This window comes from Helianthus annuus, chromosome 7 (assembly GCF_002127325.2).
Source record: "Helianthus annuus cultivar XRQ/B chromosome 7, HanXRQr2.0-SUNRISE, whole genome shotgun sequence".
Classification (NCBI taxonomy): domain Eukaryota; kingdom Viridiplantae; phylum Streptophyta; class Magnoliopsida; order Asterales; family Asteraceae; genus Helianthus; species Helianthus annuus.
The window spans coordinates 89,009,512-89,020,996 of NC_035439.2; the positions used below are offsets into that span (position 1 = coordinate 89,009,512).

The following is an 11,485-nucleotide window of genomic DNA, read 5'->3' on the forward strand; positions in this document are numbered from 1 at the left end:
AGTTAGTTAATCAATCGTCTTGGGGTATAATATTTACAAAACTTTATTATTTTAATTTTTTTTAATTCTTGGTAAAGTTTTGGATTTTTTTTTTGGTAAAGGGTTACCCCGGTGAATTTTATATCAACCAAAAAACCAAGTGAGAAGCAAAACACACTCCTCAGTTATCCTGAATGACATGCCAAACAGAATTAAACACTAAAAACGATAAAGTTTTCGATTTAGCATCTTGCAGATGTCAAATAAGCGACAATTTAACATTAAAATTATCAACTACTTACAAAAACATTATTATAGTGCAATAATCTAAAATACAAATAATAATTGCGTGGATTTTCTCAAATTGTACATAGCTACAATATGGTGCTTTTATATACAATATAATTGCTTTAAAATGAAAGGTTAAACAAACTTGAAAACAAATTTAAAAAATTACTCCTATCAGCTTTAAAAAAAGTGTGTAACTTCGTTTTATATAAATATATGGAGAGAAAAGTACAATTCGTGTATATTTTACGTTTTAGAAAATTTATACTCTTTACCAATATTTAGTTGGTCTGCCTTTAGATATTACAAAATTTTAGCTGGACCATTCATGTAGATCAAAAAGTTTCTGTAAAATAAAGAAAAGTTTTATATAGTTAAACTATTTATTAACTTTCCCTTCAGTGACCATAAAAACATCATTACAAAACAGGTCATAAGCGTTTTTCCCGTCTCAGGGTACAAAAGAAACGATAATTACTCTGAGTAATACAAGTATACTCACCAACCCTATTACTATTACAAAAATTGTAAAAGTACCTAGCGCCCCAAGGCAAGTCATAAGCGTTTTTGTCACTGTTGCTTTTAAACGGCATACATATGGCTCCCCATCCTAAAGTGAGATTGCCATGAAGGAGAATCTGCAGCTTATGGATCTTCATAAGCCGAAAAACATCTCTATAAACGGACCCAAGTAACCTCCAAATGGTTCGAGATTGGGCTTTTCGCTTCCAAAACCTCTGATGTTGGTCATTTGCTTCATCGGCAGGTGATCAAAATGCATACAAATCATCTGAACTTGGGCCTTTAGAAATTGAGTTATACAATAGCCATGCTCATGAACTTGGTGGGCCTTTAGCATCAGCTTATTCATCGAGCCCAGCCCTCTAAGGAAGCCCATAGACATCGGCCAGATACCCCAACCAGGGCCTTAACAATGTATCCCATACTTTGACCACCTATGTATGCAGTTTGTATGATCTGTTATCATGCAAAACCTGTACCTGTAACTCGAAGCTTGGTCATATGCATCGCAGTCTCATACACTGAGCACTTGACACTCCCAGATAGCAAGAAAATGATCAGAGCCAGATTCAATAACCACAGAATTATTCTATCACACTTCCAGACATAATCCAGCACGGACATCAAAAGCAATATAAAACCCAGCACCTGGTATATCCAGCTTTGCCCAAGGATGTGCAGACAGCTCAAGAATACCTCAGCCTTGAAAGACTTGCTGTATAGACACAGAACTATGGTTTTATGCTTTTGGAGGGTATCATGGTCATGTAGAAAGATGTGCTTCCACACATGATGTATCCAGCTCTCGGCAGCCTTTGACATCGAACCGATTAGCAGTGCCCCCGGGTCAAATGAACTTTGGGTTGTGCTTTTACCTCAAATACTTTCTATGTTAGAAATTATTACCTTTCTGTATCAAACTATCAAACAAATATAATTTGTGGATAAAATCTGCAACATAAATAATAAGCTAATAATAACCACAAAAAGTAAACTAAATGTATTTGAAACATAATCAGGTTACCATCATGTGCATATGGCCAAGCGAGAGGCAAATTGCCTAAACTAACAGAATGTGTTCGCGATTCATTAATTCCCATGGAATATTCTTGAAATTATAAACATGATGTAAGTGTTGTTGAATACGACGCTTTATCACTTCTGAAACTATCTCAGCATCTAGTGAAAGCTTCGTTTCAGAAATGTTTGGTTCAGATTATGCCACTCGCCAGTTTCAATGCATAAAAAAACTACCCATTTGAAACCACCCAGATACTTACAAAATAAAGTACACATTCTAGTTTTTGTGATCATATTTAAGACCCTAACTACTTCAAATATGAAAAACGGATTTATACAGGAACTGTTTTGGGTCAGCCCATTCAACCCATACAAAAACTACTATATTTAACCCCCAAAATACATACAAACTGTTTTGGGTCAGCCCATTCAACCCATTTCAACCCATTTCAACCCATACAAAAACTACTATATCGCCACCCTCATAAATTTAAATTATTTTCAGGTTAGTTCATGTATGCCAATATAGTTATTAAAGAGAGCCCCCAGGCGCAAATAAGGCCCATGGCCCAACAAAACGCCATGAGTGCGCCTCACACCTTTAGTAACTATGACTATAAAGTTGAATGGCTAAAAGTGAAAAAAGAACTGACAGTAATCACTGGCTACTTGCTAGCTTCAAACAATTTCACGACGGTTGATCTTGTTAGTGAGGACATTGGTGATATACGACCTTTAAAAACAATTAACATAAATCAGTATGTTGTGCCAAATAAGAGCAATAAATGACCTTCAAAACAATTAAAGACATCAAATATATTACAATGTAAAAGACACCAAAAATCAGTTGTTATACCCATGTTAGGTAGCAAATACTTGAAAGGTGACTCTCTGGTTCAGTGTGACTCAGTTGACTGGACTTTGACCCATCTCCAAGCAGCTCCTTTCTGTCCATCGAAAACCCTAACACGAAACATTTTCTAGTGGTCGTAACCTTGCCTGAACACGTCTTCGTTGGCTTGCTAGTGGTGGTCTGTTCTGCCATTGCCGGAATCCCATCGAAACCCTAGAATGGGTTACCAAAATCATACCTGAGGTGTAGTTGTCTTTGATTTGAATAGAAAAAGCTGGTTGAGACTCTTATTGACATGACCAATATCATTTCCACTTTACTCTAGTGCTTCTTCCAGAAGCTAAAAACACAGTTAAGTCTTTCTAGTTAGAAAATAGAATGTCCGTGTTGTAATTAGTAACAACTTTAAAAAAAAACTTAACTTGATTCAGGCATAGACCATGTAAATGACATATGTATGAACACAACTCATCACCCCAAACAAATGATAATACAACCGCCTCTAGTTTCTATCAAACATATTATTGAATTGGAAAAAAAAACACAATTTGCGTACAGGAGTTAGGAATCCATCACACATATAAATATTGGTGGATCTAGGTTTAAAGTTGATAACACCAAATTAAAATAATTGCTAAATCTTGGGTTCTAAGCAAATTATCAGTGACCAAAAGACCAGCATATAAGTCAAAACATACGAAACCATCTTTAAGATACATGTATTAGTTGTCTGCAAGCTTGTTCCCATGGAGGATAGATGTGTCCTTGAAAATTTTGAGGGCTACTTATTACACGACTCAACTCACAGCCACTTAGAAAGGTTTCTTCACAGCAAACACAAAACACAATTACTAACATAAACTAAACTCGCAATGAGTGATGAAAACTCAAAATCTTACCTTAGGGTTTGTCAAGTGTCTAGAACCCCAAACAGCTTAAAATCACCATCTGTGCCTCCAAAAGTCGCCGGAATTCTAAAAGCGGAGACAAATCAATAGTTTGCACATATAATACCGTCGACGTGACAGTAAAATACCTGAGATAGCTGGAAATGGGGACATACACCCTATACCCACAGCCCCAACAACCTCATGGAATCTACATACATTCCCTAAATTACGCACACGCAAAATCAATCAATCAAAAAAAATTAACAGAAAAGTTCGTACAATGTTCAAAAAGCCAATGGCTTGTGCTTCAACGGAGAGAATCCCGATGCAAAGCTTGAAAACGTGTGGAGCCATGCGAAACCGATTTAAGAATGTCACCTGACACGCAATGCCCTACTCTGGGTGCTCTTTGCACAGAACTGGTGAATAATGACTGATTTAAAGGAAACGTCGACTGATAAGTACCGGAATGACTTCAAATCGAAGAAAGAGCACGTCTTGAGAGCTTGGCTGCTACACGTAGCATTGTGCTTCTCTGTTACGCAATGTAAAAAGAAGACATAATTCTTTCAGTTCTATCCATGCAAGAACATGATCAAAGAGAAATGTTGTTTAAAATTTAATCCATTACAACATATAATATGTTCTAACATGTTGCAAAAATTGACACCTTTGTTTCTTGTAGTACTTACCAAAAGGTTCCTTTTCTGCTAACATCCATCGAAATCGCTAGTATTAGACTGCATACCAGAGACTGACATATGGAATTTGTTTCAAATCCTTTAAATAAAAGGTCAGCTCTCTCACGTATGAAATCACTAATCAATGTACAACTCTTTTTAGATTAAAAACTACAGGTGGAATACGCATAGCCTAATAGGCAAAAGTGCTCAGCAAAATAATGTATATTTTGCAGCTGAAAAGGCTACATATTTGACATAAACAATCAAAATACTGCTGTTCTTTTTGCTACAATAATTGACGATCAAAATGCAGCTCTTTCTTTCGCTGTAGAACGCAAAATAACTTAAATTTGAATTTCATTTCATTTCAACCTCTATAAAAACGTATCTCTATAACACAAATCCAATCAAACCTATCACAAATAATTCATCAAACAAGTGGTATACAACACATATGCACCACAATATAAGAAGCATTAGAATATAACAATGACATGAAAACGAAGGACATAAAAGAAAATACCTTATAGGCAGTATCAAAGCCAAAATTTGTAAGTGCTTCTTTACATTTCATTCCCCATCAATGGTCTTTCAGCATTAATGGCTCGAGTCTTCAAATTCTTACTCTTGTAGGGTACATATTCGAAATTCTAAACACATAGAAGAAAAATAATCAGCAAGTATTGAAACTATGAGATCTAAATTGTGAAAAACCATAAATCCACCTGGAAGGTGACATCCATATAAAAGAGGTACAATGTTCAAATATGGTGTATACACAACTTACCCTTTAATCAGCCAACATCAAGACTGTTTTCAATTGAAATTTCCTCCCACAGTACACAAACAGGTCCTCAAGACTCGGTCCTAGCAAATCAATAATTAAAACATTATCCTCTCCATCTACACCAGACCATTTTATGGAAGGTATACCGCCTACAAGTGAAAATAAAACATTATAAATCATATCATTCAGAGTGAAATAAAAGATAAACATATAAATCTGCATTGTTATATTACTACCTTCGAGCCCTGTTTCTTAACCAGGTTGTATCCACTCCAATTGCTGGATATGTTCCGCCTGCAACCGTTCCGACCCGTAATCTATCGTACATCTAAATTAATTGGGTTTTCAACCTCCAATTTACAAGTATAAGAATGTTTGCTGGAACAAAAATAGAATGTTTGGTGGAACAAAAATAAGAAGTTATAGGATAAACTTGTTCTCACCTTGAAGAAAGATGGTTCAATAGCTGCCGATGGATCTAATTGTAAACAATAAACGGCATCCATGTTCCCAACAATGATAGTTTAGATGATGAAGATGATACCTGCACCGGTGGTTCAGCCTCCGATGGCTTTATCTTCGTCGAAACCCTAGTCTCCTCCACCAGAGCTCAGGTCTCGGAACCACTGCATTACAACCGGTAGTGGTCACAATGATTACAGAAAATTGTAATAACGAAAGATTTTCAAGATTCCTAGAACAAAGGTTGCAGACCTTCAACGATCTTGTCATGAAACGGCATCTGATGAGAGATCTGGCATGATGTTCTTGAGTCGTAGAGCGAGAGAGAGAGAGAGAGAGAGAGGATCTGGAGTTTTGCGAGACATCTGAGTTGTGAGAGAGAAGGAATGGGAAAGGTGGATCCGTGTGAACACAAAAACAACCATCAGATTATGATCCGTGTGAAAAAGTGAAAGAAAATGGACGGCTCTTGATGGATCCGAGTGAAGGGTAAAAGTATTGTGTTTCTTTATGCCTTAAGACTTGTACATTGTGCATTGAGGGTGTTTTCAACACATTGCCGAATTACCATTCTGTCCTTCCTATATCCTTATTAAAGTAGTATAGATATATATACACACACACACTAGTAGTAAATCTGGGTGCCAACACGGGTGGTGTTTAGAAAAGCATGTATACCGTACTTTATACAATTTTTAAGATTGAACACATGTCTTGACAGTAGTCACAAACACGGGTGGTTTTTAGAAATTTTACATAATACATTTTATTAAACAACAATTTTTTCCAGCTATAATACAAATAATAACATATTCTAAATAAGATCTCAGGCAATAAAAAACATATAAATAACAACTATATAAATAACAAATAAAAGGGAACATCTTTTAAATAACAAATAAATAACAATCGAGCACACATTATTCTATATTCCATGATCGTAAATCTTGAGACATATCTTGATGTAAGATCGTCCATTGTTGCGGTACAACGTTCCATAAATCTTTCGTCTTCATTTCTCATAATACAACCTTGACCACTTGATCCTACATAATGAATATAAGGAAAATGGTTTTGATATGCTTCAACTTATCGTTTAACATACGTGTTAAACATATACATAGATCAACACAGCTACATTAAACATCCACAATTCATCAAAACATATATGAACCGTTAATTAATAACAAATTTGCGTAACACCTCATCATTAAGCAATTATAATGCATCAGAATATACATATATATACACACCTATACATATATATACACACACCTGAACTTCAACCGAATTTGAAGTATGTTAACCTATCTGCAAATTGTTTGTAAGGTCTGCTCACAAGTAGAATCTTTCCTGCAACATCATGAAATCTCTTAGAAGTTTAAAATCATCAAATCTAAATGCATGTGAGTTCAAACCTAAAATCGAAATTAAAAAGAAACAATACAAGTTGTGCAGAAAACATATGAACATCATACATGCATATGCTTATATTGAACCAGAAGATCATTCAGAAGGAAAATAAAACCCTTAAAATAAAGATCATAAAATCCAATTCCAACAGCCAATTTACTTAATCATATACGCATATGCTTATATTGAACCATAATATCAAAACCAAACAACACTAATAAAAAACTTATCACATATAACATACATGGTTAAAATTTCATGGACTTTAGGTAACAACAAATGGCAAAGGAAAAAAATCGGTATCTTATTAACGTATAAAACAATCGTGTACCTGAAAAGAGCATCCACGTTCATGCCTTGATGCGTGTGTAGCGTTATGTATTTTTCTTAATATTTTAAGCCCTTTTTAACACTTTTGTCAAGTTTTAAATTTATAAAACACGATATTCTACTAACACTAAACACACATATGGGCAAGTGCACCCATCGTGAGCGTTGTATAGCGTTGGTAAGATACTGAGGTCGTCCAAGGACACATGACCTTTTAATACCGGTTTATCCTCAACGTCTAATCAAATCAAAATTTTAGAAAAAGGTTTAAACATGAAAATAAAAACTAAAAATGATGAAAAATAAAAATAAAATAAAAACAGATTGACAAGATGAATCACTTGGATCCGACTCGCCTTTAGTGTAACCTTTGATGATTTCCGCACTTTTGCACTTTTTTGAGATTATCTTAGTTATAGTAGTAGGCCCCTCTTTTGAAGGTGACGTTACCCTCAACCCAATAGTTTGAGTCAGCAAGGATACAATCCTAAAGGATCAGAATATTAAAGATAATTAATTAAGTTATTAATGCGTAATGTGGTAGGCCCCTCTTTTGAAGGTGACGTTACCCTCGGCTAAGTGGTTTGAGTCAGCAGGGATACAATCCCAAATAGCCGGGTTAATGTATTAATAGTAGTTTACATATGAGGGGATCAAGCCATTTGCACCCCCGCCATCCAATACCAGTGGGTATTGAAGGAGGTCCTAGTAAGCTTGACCCAGGTGCTTGCAGGATTTATACACTGAACAAGGCAAGAACCTTACCAAACCATTCCCTTAACCCCCGACCAGGTAGCCAACATATCTCTATATAGACCGTAGAGATATGAATGGTGTAAATCTTTTATTTTATATAGACAGTAAAATAACGCCAAGACACCACGGAAAAATGATAAGGAAGTTTCACCTTCAACATAAGAAACTAGTTATTAAAGTAATTAATACAAAACCAAATAAAAAGTGCAAAAAGATTAAAAATCAAAAGTATTACACTAAATGCTTGTCTTCACCAAGTGATGTAAGAGACTTAGGCAAACATGGCCTTTGATTGTCAAGAACTCTTACTATCAATCTTGGATCCCGAGACTACTACACACACTCTATGATGGATGATGGATGATGGTGGTAGATGTGGGTTGTAGTGGTGGTGGAGTGTGGGTGAAGTGGAAGAGAGGTGGTTTGCCAAACCAAGCACCTCTATTTATAGCCTGCACAGAAGCCCGGACACGGCCCCGTGTCCATCCACTTTCTCTTTCTTCATTAATTGCAGTTTGTCTGCATTAGCTCCACACGCCGCCGTGTCCGCTGGGCACGGTCCCGTGTGCAGAAGCGTATCTGTACTATCAAGATTTGCTTAGATTCTGCGAATCTTAGCGTTGACCAAGGTCGTGTTGAGCTGGGCACGCCCACGTGTCGGAATAGAACCTTCTATAACTTTGTCTTTTCTACAAACACTTGGCCACGCCCCCGTGTCCGCTGCGCACGGGGCCGTGGTCAACCTTCTGTTCTCTTGTTTTTGCTTGGGAAGATGCTGTCGAGGGGTCGGGCATGCCACGTTTATTCCTTTCCTTGTATTTATGTTAGATTTGGCTGCATTTTTGTTTCTTTTGTTCATTTACGCTCATTTAATCCTGAAAATACAAAAGGAAGACAAAAGCACACCTTTTCACACATTAGTACTAAAAAAGGGTTAGTTTTATGCCCCATTTGATGTAATTTATATGTTGCATTTTACACACATCAAATACCCCCACACTTGAATCTTTGCTTGTCCTCAAGCAAAACTCTTTATAATGTGGCTTACACACCCAAATGGAATGGGTAGAAGAGAAGTTTTGGGCTTGTCTTGAGTGTCGGGACTCCAAGATCTTTATTAGGATTTATTTTTTATGCTATTTACTGTTATGGGTGAAATTCTGAGCCCATATCCTGGTCAATATCTTAAGTTATATCTTAGTTGTATGATATATTTTCATACCCGGGATGCTCAATCAGGATATTGGTAACATCCTGAATGGTATCATGAGGATCACTAATAGATTATGTGCAGGAATATGAGTCCAAGCTCGTAAAGTTCATGAAGACCCTTTCCCCGGAAGACTTGGTCTAAGTAGTTCAAAGGAAGACGTTGAAACCGCTTTACTCGGTCCATAATGTTAACTATGGAATATTCGGAAGCATCCCTCGTTTATAGGAATTTTTGTTTGTATTTCTTAGTTATAAATAGTTGGATAAATCAGATCGAACAGGACACAACAACACTCACTGCTCTCTAATACTTGAACTCCCTCGCAACTTTCACATTCACAACTAGCATTGTAACACTTAGCGATCTGATCAATATCCTGCACTGTATCCTGACGTTTGAAGTAATAAGAGGAACAAGGCAGCTGCGATTGTCAGCTCCCGAGGTTTTGTGTCGGCGATCTAGATTGATCAAGGGCTTTCCTCGTATATATCGTGTCACCCCCTTTACTTTTTGCTCATTGTTTGATCATAGATTTAGCTCGATATCCTGAGCTATATCCTGAAACTGTTTTCACAAACAAATATACAAACATATTTCCGATACACTTTCTTAGCACACTACCTCACTTAACTAACTTGATCACTTAATTGCTTTGGTAATTTTTGACCAAAACAATTTGGCGCCCACCGTGGGGCAAGTGGTGCTATTTTTACTAAAAACTCTTGCGAAATCATTACTTGGTTTTCTATTTTCAAAACTTTTTGCTACATTATTTTCAATGGCCTCGAGATCAAGCATGAGCTCTTCCACCGTGTCTTCTACAACCTCTGCAACAATTGGTTCAGTGCTTCCTCCACCTCCTCCAAGGATGCAAACCTCCTCTCAGCCTCAGGATATTATACCTACTCGGAGTATACAGGGATCTGCCCCTGTTCTGGCCTCTAATGAAGAAATTCTAACCTTGTTTGGTAGTGTACAGGAACAGATGAGGTAGCAGCAAGAGACCAACCGAATGATTTTAAGAGAAATACAACTCTTTAAATCCAGCTCAAGCAGGCCCGCTGAGGATATTGTCACTCCCTTGCAACCCAGGACTTTGAACTTCAGTTCTGCAGGTTTTACCGAGGATAACCGAGGAAATATTGTGGCTAGCCATTCCCAGAATCATACTCCTGAGATACCCTCTTCAGTTAGAGTGTCAACTGTAAGAAGCTCAGGATACGCTTCAGGATATGGCCAGAATCCTCAGACCGGTAATGTATCTAATAATAATACTCATGCTACTAACGGTGTTGGATCTTTGCAGGATGCAGGTGTAACATCAAAGTTATCTAGGGAGCTTTAGAAACTAAAGGACATGATATCCAGTGTGCCTGGGGTAGTCCAGCCAATTCCCGAGGTATCCCAGGACAGCCACAGGATATCCCGGTTTGCGCATCCTATTTGTGATGCTGAAATCCCAAAAAGATTTCAAACCCCCAACATGAAGCTCTATGATGGAACCACGGATCCTGAGGAGCATATTGCCCAGTATAGGGAAAGGATGGAAATCAACCCTATCCCTCCAGATCTCAAAGAAGCATGCTTGTGCAAGGGTTTTGGTTCTACCTTAACAGGATCAGCCTTAAAATGGCTCTTAAATGTTCCTCCTCACTCAATTACATCATTTGCTCATTTAGTGAATTTATTTAATAGTCAGTTTTCTTGCAGTCGAAGTTTTGAAAAACTAACGAGTGATCTCTACAGGATAACTCAAGGACCTCAGGAATCTTTAAGAGATTATGTGAACAAGTTTAGTCGGGAATCCTTAGATATCCCACATCTTGATGTTGCAACAGCTGTGCAGGCTTTCAAGATGGGTTTGCAAAAAGATTCTCAATTTTACCAAGATCTTGTAATGAACCCATGCATGAACTTGGATGAATTTCGAAACAGGGATTTAAGATATATTCGACTGGAGGATGACAAAAAGATGCAAGAAAGGATGAACTCATCCACAACCTATGAGTCAACCAACAGGAAGTCAGAATCCTCATACAAACCATATCGCTCCAAGCCATATGGTAGAAATGACAAAAAGAAAGTGAATGCTGTTGAAGACGAGGATCCTGAGGAGTATCCTGAATTATCTGAATATTGTTTTTCTGTTAATATACCTGAACTGGTGTATGTTATGCAGGGTTTAGGAGACAAAGCTAGGTGGCCTCGGAAGAATCAACAAAAAGCTGATTGGAAGTATAAGTCCAAATGGTGTGCCTTCCATGAGGATTTCGGACATGTTACTGAGGA

At 37.1% G+C, this 11,485-nt stretch overlaps 1 long non-coding RNA gene across 5 annotated transcripts; it reads right to left on the reverse strand.

The window, feature by feature from the left end:
- Positions 1 to 631: 631 nt before the first annotated feature.
- Positions 632 to 5,844, reverse strand: LOC110910751. Of its 5 annotated transcripts, XR_004861791.1 has the most exons (8): positions 5,259 to 5,843; positions 5,023 to 5,171; positions 4,759 to 4,885; positions 3,832 to 4,087; positions 3,562 to 3,636; positions 3,380 to 3,486; positions 2,666 to 3,002; positions 637 to 2,542 (listed from the first exon to the last, which is right to left on the reverse strand). It is a non-coding gene; the product is annotated as an uncharacterized LOC110910751 (long non-coding RNA). The 5 variants fall into 5 exon arrangements; XR_004861793.1 differs by having other exon boundaries at positions 632 to 2,542; positions 2,666 to 2,875; positions 3,562 to 4,087; positions 5,259 to 5,844; XR_004861790.1 differs by having other exon boundaries at positions 632 to 2,542; positions 3,562 to 4,087; positions 5,259 to 5,844.
- Positions 5,845 to 11,485: the final 5,641 nt, after the last annotated feature.